The following is a 10,475-nucleotide window of genomic DNA, read 5'->3' as shown; positions in this document are numbered from 1 at the left end:
TTTATAGATTTATCAACCAGTACCAGGGTCCACACTGTGCATTTTGATTTCTTTTTTGTTCTACTGGTTTAAATCTTTTATAAAGAGAAGATTCGTTAATGAGAAGAGACTATAATTATATATGTATATGAGGACAGATATTTATAGTTTGTTGTTGTGGATTACGCTAGTTTAATGACTTAGTGTTTGTAGATTCTCCTTCAATAACCTTAATATTGCTAGCACTGAATTTGTAGCCAGGAATGATTGTTCCCTGTTCAGTGTATCTTCACGACCATTGTTTATATGTCAAAATTGCAATATTAGTGTTATCATTATATGCTGCTCATTAATAAAGTTAATATGCATTATAGATGGGTAGGTCTGTTGGTTGCCTCCCTCATTTGGAAGCTTGTGAGGTAACTTCTGAAAATTTTTTTTTCTTCTTCTTTTGAAAAGGGGTTTCATCGGGTGGTGGTGTTGCATACCTTTAATCCTAGCACTCGGGAGGCAGAGCCAGGCAGATCTCTGTGAGTTCGAGGCCAGCCTGGGCTACAGAGTGAGTTCCAGGAAAGGCATAAAGCTACACAGAGAAACCCTGTCTCGAAAACCAAAAAAAAAGAAAAGGGGTTTCATATAGCCCATGGTGATTTCAAATGCAAAGCACTGTATAGATGACTTTAAATATCTGAAACTTTTGCTTTTACCTCCAGAGTTCTTAGATTCCAGATGCCTCCACTGTGACCCACTTATGTAGAACCTGCTTTGAATGCAGGTCCTTATGCTGCCAAGGGAAGTATTTTTTGGGCTGCATGTCCAGCCCATTTTTATCTCTTCATTAAACAATGTACTACGGAAAACTGTTTATTAAGAGCTGAAGAAACTTGGTAATTATTTTAAACATCTTAGACAAATGACTCAACATAATCTTCCTAAGTAACAATGATTGCAAAACATTGGAAAAAGATGTGATCATTGTGATTGTATTATAATTATTATTTAATTTAATCAATGATATAGGCTTATAAACAATATATTTTGATTTCTGTTAATGAAACTACACTGACCAGTACTTTGTAAAAGGACAATGAGTGTACTTAACCATTGCATTTTCTGAAGCTTAAATCTCTTTGGTCCTATAAATGCAACAAACAAGAGCAGGAGGCTTAGAACAAAATTAAACTTGTTCATTCACACAAAAGTGGATAAAGAAAACAACACAAGCCATGTAACTACTGTAACATTAATAGTAATGTTACACTTATTGTACCAAATGAATAATACTTTCAGGATTAAGATAGAGTGTGAAACTCTATTACTTCATATTTTAACATCAACATATACAGAAGATATTTTCATGTAATTTAAAGTTTTCCTAAATGTTCATCACCAATATTACCATGAAATTTTACATTTATTTGTATTAATTTATGCGTATTTATAATTTATGTGAGTACATCCTATTTTAGTCACATAATTTTGATCCAAATGTTATTTTTAGAAAACCCTCCAATGTTAAAGAAAGTTGAGATATTTTACCTTCATTTGTTCATTTAATAATCAGTGGTGGGTTTTATTTTGATGGTGCTTTTTTTTTGGTTCTGGAGAATCAAAAGTAAAACAAACACTTTCATTTCACAGTGCTCTTTCTGACAAGGATATGTAATCAGATGTGTACAGAAACAGCTACAATATCGTCCTGACGATCATACAGTACTATTCAGCAATGGTAGTTCAAGGTTGATAAATACACAGCAGGGAGGTTCCTGGCCTTTTGCTTTATATTCTTTTGCGTTTGCAGGCAGTTTCAGAGTGTAACGTTAACTTAAACACCCAAGTTGTACTTATGCCTTTCTGGAATCATCAAGTGTATTTGATGCCTAACTTCACACCATTATTTTGATTAATAACTATTACTATAATGTTAAGCTTAAAACCACATAAAATGCATATTCTTTTACCCAATCAAATAATTATGATATTTATTATTTTTGATTATCCCACCAATGTAGTTCTAAATCCTCATATATGTGTCAGTAACTTGTTTAAGGCTTTTTTATACTACTTCTGTCACATCTTCTTATACACTGAATTATGATATTTCGATTGATTTAGATCCATATAAAAGTAGTTTAAATTATAATAGTAAAGAACATGAAACTCTTATCCTCACAAGAGTATAAGAGCTTGGAGCTTAGAATGGTGTTGAAGTAAAACTGCCTTTATGAGGTAGCACAAGTTGCCATGTGTCAATAGTTTAAATGAAGTTTAGAAATCATTGTAGCCATACCTTTCAAATTACGTGGTCTTAAGATTAAAATGATTTTGAAAGATCATGCATAATTTCACATATTTTCATAAAATAAAAGTTTGATTGAAGTTTTAAAATTTATTTCTGATGGTGCGACATATTCAGAGTGTCTTGGCCATAACCTCTTATATAACCTATTTCAAAAGTGAGCAGATGAAAACTATCAATAATGCAACTATAGGCCAATCACTTATCAATTTCCATGAGTTATTACAAGAGTTATCAAAAAGAACGGGTAAGAGTTGACACCAGGCTGTCAGCAATGATGTAACAAAAAAGAAAAGTTTTATTTTGAAATCACCATATTCTTAATGACAGTCGTAAGGTCACCAGGAAAACCAAATTAGCTTATTGTGGCTGAAGGCTGTAATATTTCATGCTGCTTTCATGAGCTTAACTTGTATTGTAGAAATTAGACTTTCATTGATCTGAAACCTATAATATTTTATTTCAATGAAAATTTGGACATTCAAACATCTAATACAGCATGGTTTTCTTCCTAAGTTGGCTTGGTGACAGTTACCAGAAGAAATATGGCCATGTTTTTAAATAGCTTTCTGATGCTGAGCTGACCTCTGGTATTGAATGTTCCATGTTTCCTTTCAATGTGAAGCAAGGTTTGTGCATTTTCAAAAACTGACAATGTCACAAAGGAACTAAAGAATAGTTATTCTCTGAACCTTGAAAGTGACTTTTGTGTGGCATGCAGGAAAATAGGGTGAGCATTTACCCTGTGGAACATTTCAGTTTTCCAGCACAAAGCTGTGGTATAAAGTAGCCCTTTTTTTTGAGAATTTCAGGTAAGTTAAATCCATATGCACTCTTAGAAAAGACATTTTATTATAACAAGAAAAATGTGTTGATCTAGAGTGGAGTGATTAGGCCATTTGTCAAAGAGAGTTACTGTTTCTGATAGCATTTACAGGTCACACATACTTTTCAAATCTCAATAGGAGTAAGCTTACTCAAATGAAACTTCTCCACCTGAACTAGTACAACTGATTAAGAGCAAAGAATGAAGTACTCTGTGAAATATTTTATACCCTTACATTCATAAATTAAAGGGTTGGAATGGAACTTTAAATGATTATTATATTCATTGAAAAGTTTTGAAAATAAGTATAGAAATTTACTGATTTTCTTGAATACTATGTGTTATGCTACAGCTTTGGACATATTTAATTATCAAACTAATACCATGGCATAAGAACTGTCCAACAATAGTATGAATATTCTCTTTAACATCATTAAAATTTGAAAATTCAATTCTATTCAGACTTAATATTGTATATTTGTCATTTGGATTTGCAATTTTACATCTGTTTTTCAACATACATATGTTGAAAATAAACAAATTTTAATTAATATTAAACACTAATAACCTCTTATAAAATATATTTTTATATGGCAAAGATGACTTTAAATGTCTGTATTTTAAGGTATTATATATCTGTAGTAAGTAAAGCATTATATATATATTTACACACACATACTATATCTCAGTATTTTTTTAATCTGGCCTTTATTATGAAACTTTTTTCATTATTTTTCTATGTTAATTTTCTAAGTTAGAATGTCCAAGCAAACAAAAACTTGATGGTTGAAAAACAACATTGTTCCATCAATTCATGTATAAGAGTTACAGTGATAAATATATTTAAATTATAAATTTAGGGAATGTTTAGAAACTAAAATTAATTTCTTCCCTGCTAGAAAAGTGCTCACTTTAGCAGCACATATACTAAAATTGTAACAATACAGATAAGACTAGCATGACCCCATGCAAGAATTGCACAGAAATTTATGAAGCATTCATATTTTTAAAAATAAATAGAAAATTTAGTACCAAAATTATTCTCTTTATTCAACAAAATTTAGACTAAGATTCATTTAAACCAGTGGCACTCTTAGGAAATTTTAATTTTAATAACTTGATAATTTATAATACATTTAAAATACCTCATGTATATGTTTATATTTATTTGTTACAATTAATTTAATATATTTCCTCATTAAAATGTACTGATTTACAATCAAGGTGTGACTGTAAACCGGTTTTAAATCAAACAGAAACAAATCTTTGTGTCTTTTATCATCTAAAACATCTCTGGTGATTTTTTTTTCTTTTCTAATTACCTTAAGTCTAGTTTGAAGACTTAAATGTAAATTATATGTAACACAGACTATCTGAAAAACAGATTTAGTTTTGTGAGTAATGAATTAATTCAAAAATCATAAAATAGAAAATTGTGAAACTTTCCAAAATGTTGTTTATCTTACATTGAAATATAAAGAAAAACAAAGATGATTTGATTTAAAAGTTTATTGGATGCTAAAACATGTTATACCTCATAAGAGTTTTTATGTATCATAAAATAATAACTATATGTCCCATAATGTATGGTAGTGCTAAATATATTGTAAAACAATAATTTTCCTACTGTAGTATCATAGGAATAGAAAATTCTTATACATGGTATCATATTTTACACAGATTTGTCTCCCAGAAAATCTTGATTCATGAGCTACTCGTGGGAAGAGACTATGCCTGTCAGATAGCAGACATACAGTAATAATTGCTTAAATGAATGCAATAGACAAAGCCAAACATGATATAAAGAATATTGATGCCATTAGGAATATAGATTAGAATCATGCCAAGAAGTTTCAAAAGTCAGGGGTCTTTTTCCAGATGTTCGGTTTTATTTTTATAATGGGGTAGTGACATTGAAATGACATGAAGTGTCAAGGCTCCAGACATTAATTGGGTAATTGGAGATATTCTCAATTCATTTTAAGTCTATTATTCCACGAGCTTTTCTGTTAATATTATGAAATCCATCAGTGCTATTCATCCAACACCTTCAGGCCTTGCCGTATATGGTTTTAAAAGAATTGTCTTCTAATAGCTCCAATGGAAGTTAGAGTTTTCAGTATGTGATGTTTCTGGCCAATGAATTGTGGGTGAAGTAAATTTATTACTTGTTGTCAGAAGTGTCAAATGGTAGGATTATCATATTTTATTTTTCCCTATCCTGGTGGTTTAACTTAGGATTTTTAAGTAAAGTGACTAATCTGGTATTTTTGGTTGATGGTTTGTTTGTTTTTGTTCTTATTTTTGTTCCATCATGTAGTAAGAGCTACTATTACACTTCTACTGTTAATTCTGTTGGATTTTGGATCATTTTGTTATTGATCATATTCACAATGAAAGCACACTGTTTAAGAAATTGAACTGAAAAATAAAATGTGTGACATTAAACATAAGATTATTTTCAAAGACCATATCCATCAGGAGTTGTGGGAAATATGTATGGGGTTTTTCTCAAGTGAACCATATTTATAAAAATAATTAATAATACCATTCTAATTAAAATTCATATGTTCAATAATTTACCATGTCTATGTATTGCAATGAATGAAAATGTAATTGCTGTAATCATGACAACTGAGAAACAAATTAAGAATATATCTTTTTGTACAGACCCAAATAAATACAATATGTGTCTATTTGTTTCTGTCATTTAGCTATACAGCAATGTTTCCTAATATTTCCTTAAATCCAAGTGCTTAGTTGGTTTATAAAAATCAACATCTCTATACACACATTTTCAGGGCTCTTGATTTTTTTGAAACAGCATTCCTTGATAGAAATATTGTTTCTTAAAAATAAACATGGACTTCTAGTCTTCTTCAATTATAAAATCAATGCCATAAATTATTTAACAATCTGATACAAAGCTTGGATTTCTTATTTTTTAAATTATCTCCTTAAGTTTTGATTTGTGGACAGGTATTGTTTGAAAGACACAGGGATCGCCCAGCGACGGGGAAATGGATGAGATCTACATGAGCAAACTGGTAGTGATGAGGGGAAGGGTCGGGGGAAAGAGAGTTTAGGGGAGCAGGAGGTTTGAGCTAGATCAGGAACAGACTGGGAGAACAAGGAAAGAGATACCATGATAAGTGAAGACACCATGGGAATAGGGAGAAGCAGAGCACTAGGGAGGTCCCCAGTAATCCACAAAGATGACTCCACCATAGACTCCTGGCAATGGAGAGAGGGTACCTGAGCTGACCTACTCTGGTGATCGGATGGCCAAATAAATACCTTAACTATCATGATAGAACCCTCATCCAGTGACTGATGAAAGCAGATACAGAGATCCACAGTTGTTCCCAGGCAGAGCTCCAGGAGTCCAATCTACAAGAGAGAGGAAGGATTCTATGAGCAAGGGATATAAAAAACATGACTGGAAAAATACAGAGACAACTAAACAAACTAGTGGAAACACATGAACTGTGGACCAATAGCTGAGGAGCCCCTATGGTACTGGACTAGGCCCTCTGGATAAGTGAGACAGTTGTTTAGATTGAACTGTTTATGGAGCCCCAAGGCAGTGGGACCTGGACCTGTCCCTAGTGCACGAGCCTGCTTTTTGGAACCTAGTGCCTATGGTAAGACACTTTGCACACCTTGGTGCAGGAAGGAGGGGCTTGGACCTGCCTCAACTGAATGTACCAGGCTCTGCTGACACCCTATGGGAGACCTTTCCTTGGAGGAGGTGGGAATGGGGGTGGGTTGGGGGGGAAGGCTGGGGGTTGGGAGGAAGGAGGGCAGTGGAATCCGTGGTTGATATGTAAAATGAATAGAAAATGTCTTAGTAAAGAAAATATTTCCTTAAGTTATATTTTCTATGTATGGATTTTTTTCCTGCAGGTATGGCTATTTGCACATGTATTCTATGCTAGAGAAGGCCAGAAGAGGCCAAAAGATAGCCTGGGATTGTATTTACAGACTTGTGAATCAGCATGAGATGTTGGGAATTCATCCAGGTCCTCTGGTGGAACAGCCAATTTTTTTCCTGTTCAGCCATCTTTGCAGTTCTCCAAATTGTTAGATTTTTTTTTTTTGTTGACTTTCTGGTTTCAATAATTCCCCTGACAACTATCTAAATAAGTGTTTTACTGTGTGATTTTCTAGCTTATAAAATTTAAGAAGTTTAATAGGCATTTCAGGGAAAATAACATGTTTATGGCTATGTGATACATTACAAGGACTAAGAAATAATTAAATAATTATGACTGCTGCTTAAAACAGATTGTGAAACAGAAAATATTACCTTAACATAATATATTAAAACTCTAGTGCTTATAAAGTATTCAAACATGGAGACTACATAGTAGATTTCTTTCCATCAAGACAGAGTGAGTGAAATGCCCTGAAGAAACAGGAGCTACTAAGGGCTGTAGACTTATGCCTTAGAGGTGAAAGAAACTTGGAGCCTATTATTCTTTGATAAAGCCATGCTAGTAAGTTTGTGTAAATATCAACTTCAAGGATAACTCTAAATTGATGTTAATTGATTTGCAGGAAATTCTACTATTTCAGCAATATAATGATTTTTATCTGTAGTGTAAAGGTAATACTTTTCAAATTTTTCAGCTCTCCAGCAGAAAGTAAGTGCTAGAATTCTTTCATCTTACCTACTTTAAAAATTATTGTGGCAGCCCGCTGACCTTGTTTGGGTGGGTGCCAGTAGCATAAACAGGTGTGTGGTGGAGAAATGGGAAAGGGGGAGCAGAACTGAAGACACAAAGGCTATAAGGAATAGGCTGATTTGTGTGGCCTACACAGCTACCTGGGGCCATGCTGATGTCTGGGTCCTAGCTGCAGTCAAGGAGCATTTGTGATTCCCTGTCCCTACCATAGCTGGAGTCAAAAAGTGATATTTTAACTGTACTGAAATGTGATTTTATTTGTATGTTAATAAATAAATAAAGTTGCCTGGGGGTCAGAGCTAATAGCAAGCCATAGCAGAAACTGGGTGGTGGTGGTGCACGCCTTTAATCCCAGCTCTTGGTAGGCAGAGCTAGGCGGATCTCTGTGTGTTCAAGGATACAGCCAGCATGGAGACACACACCTTTAATCTCAATACCAACCATAAAAGACCTGGAGGTCTGTACAGATAGGCAGTGATGAGGAGGTCATGTGGTTGGGTTTACAACCAATGAGAAGGCAGAATAGAAAGTCTATAAAAAAGACAAACAGACTGGAAGCCTCTGTGTCCTCATATCCGAATGGCTCTCAGCTGAACTGTGCTGCTAGAAGCCTGAAAGCTTAACCAGCCAAATGCTTAACCAGCCAAATGCTTCTAGTTTCTGGTCCTCACACCTTATATACCTTTCTGCTTTCTACCACCACTCCCTAGGATTAAAGGCTGCTTTCTGGGATTAAAGGCGTGTGTCACCATGCCTGGCCCCTTTTCTAATGTGGCCTTGAACTCACAGAGATCCAGAGGGATTTCTACCTCTGGAGTGCGAGGATTAAAGGCGTGAGTGACACCATTTTCTAGCCTTTGTATCTAGTGGCTGTTCTGTCTCTGACCCCAGATAAGTTTTTGGGGAACACAATACCACCACGGGAGTCTGTATAGATGTCCTTGTCCCATGTTAGCACTGAAGGCCAAGCAGATGCTTGTGGTCTGTTCTCCAGCCTGAAACCATGTTGATGTCCAAAGGCCACACTGCCATGGGGGCCATATCAATTTGACTGTCCTGGCTGCTACCCAAGCCAATGGTGATGTTTGAGACCCAGCTTTGGCTGAAGGCGATGTCTGGGTCCATTGTCCTACTGCAACTGGGGGCTATGTTGATGTCTGTGGCCTTGTTACCTCTGGAGGCCATGGGAGAACACGGCCCTCATAACTGGGAGCCTGAGAACTGGTTTTGCCCCTCACAAACCATCTCAAAGGAGAGCTTCTCCCCTTGCTGGGAGAACTGGCCTTAATTGCTAGAGCACAGGAGAGCTGACCCCCAATGGCCCTGGGAGAAATGACCCTCTAGTTGGCTGGCACAAGGGAGAGTTGGCTCTACCCCTCTCAGGGCATGTGAGAGAGATGATCCAGATGGCTTGTGTTTGGGAGAGCTGGCCCTGACCCTCACCTGAGGAAGGCAATCCCAGTAGAGTCCAGGACAGACCAACTCAGTTACCACCTGAGCCCACAATCAGGGCTTTGAGTTGGCCCATTCCAACATATACCCCATCTGTTGGCCTGCTGAAGCTTGTGAAGGGATCTGCCCAGTGGAACCATAGCAGCTGGGTCTCCGTAACTTGGGGCAACAGCAAGATATCTGAAAGAAGATTAGGTGAAGGTCTAGTATAGGTGTATCATAAGCCAGAGGCCTTAAATCAGACCAACAGTGCATTGCAATGAACATTTGAACATAAGGATGTATTGTCTAATGGGTATATGGCATAGCACACTGCAGCTTCAAAGGCCTATAAGATGAATGGATATGTGATGGAGAAGCAGGAAAGGTGGAGAAATGAGATATTTTTCCTTCTTTCTTTCTTTCTTTTTTTTTTTTGTGGGGAGGCTACAAGGGTAGAGGTTGGACATGGAAGGACTGTTTGAGTGGTACTGGGGTTCATACTGTGAATAAAAAGAATTGTGTTAATAAAAATTTTATGGCAATCATAAACCTAGACATTCTATTTTGTTTTTGATGCAGAATGTCAAAATACGTATTTATCATCTAAAAAGAAAGGAACATTTTTTTTTTTTTTTAGGAATAAGTTTATGGCATAAAAATCCAGAATAAAAAATATGTTGTTACATATTCCCTCGAAGAGTTTGATTGAAATACTCCCTTCAAGCTGTGTATTTCTACCAAGGACTCATACAGGTGAAATTAAAAACTGATGAGAAAAATACAGGGTCAGGAAAAATGTTTCCAAATTCCAGCTGTTAGGAATGCTATGAAAATACCCTGTGTTGGGAAACTAATTTTAGCCATTTGTCTGAGAATTTTAGTACAAACACAGAAACACTGAAATTAAAAGTAACTCATATTGTGGGAGGCCACAGAGGCTCCCTAGTAAGGCCTTACTCAAGGTCAGAAAGTCTGAGCTTGCTTTTCCCATCAGGGCTTCATAATGGCATGATTTGGCCAAGGGCATGGTTACCAGGTGTTTTGAAGGGTCTACACATGGCTGTATATTGTGCTTTGATCTTGAAAGGAGGAGTTCTTTTGCCTCTCCCCTTGGTAGTATATAAAAAGCCCTTTAGACTAAAACTCTAGATGACTGGGTATTGACCCAGGGCACTCCTTAAGCTATCCTGGGTCTCTGTCTTTCTCTCCATCTATATCTATACCTCTATCTAATACTTCCTCATTCCTC

General features: G+C 35.6%; 1 non-coding gene across 1 annotated transcript; it reads left to right on the top strand.

The window, feature by feature from the left end:
• The first annotated feature begins 4,007 nt into the window (after window positions 1-4,007).
• On the top strand, window positions 4,008-4,113 carry LOC131920247 (U6 spliceosomal RNA). The gene has a single exon (XR_009381591.1). It is a non-coding gene; the product is annotated as a U6 spliceosomal RNA (small nuclear RNA).
• Window positions 4,114-10,475: the final 6,362 nt, after the last annotated feature.

The sequence above is a fragment of the Peromyscus eremicus genome, chromosome 9 (assembly GCF_949786415.1).
Source record: "Peromyscus eremicus chromosome 9, PerEre_H2_v1, whole genome shotgun sequence".
Classification (NCBI taxonomy): domain Eukaryota; kingdom Metazoa; phylum Chordata; class Mammalia; order Rodentia; family Cricetidae; genus Peromyscus; species Peromyscus eremicus.
Note: the sequence above shows the minus strand (reverse complement) of the source record. Positions and strands in the feature narration are given on the sequence as shown.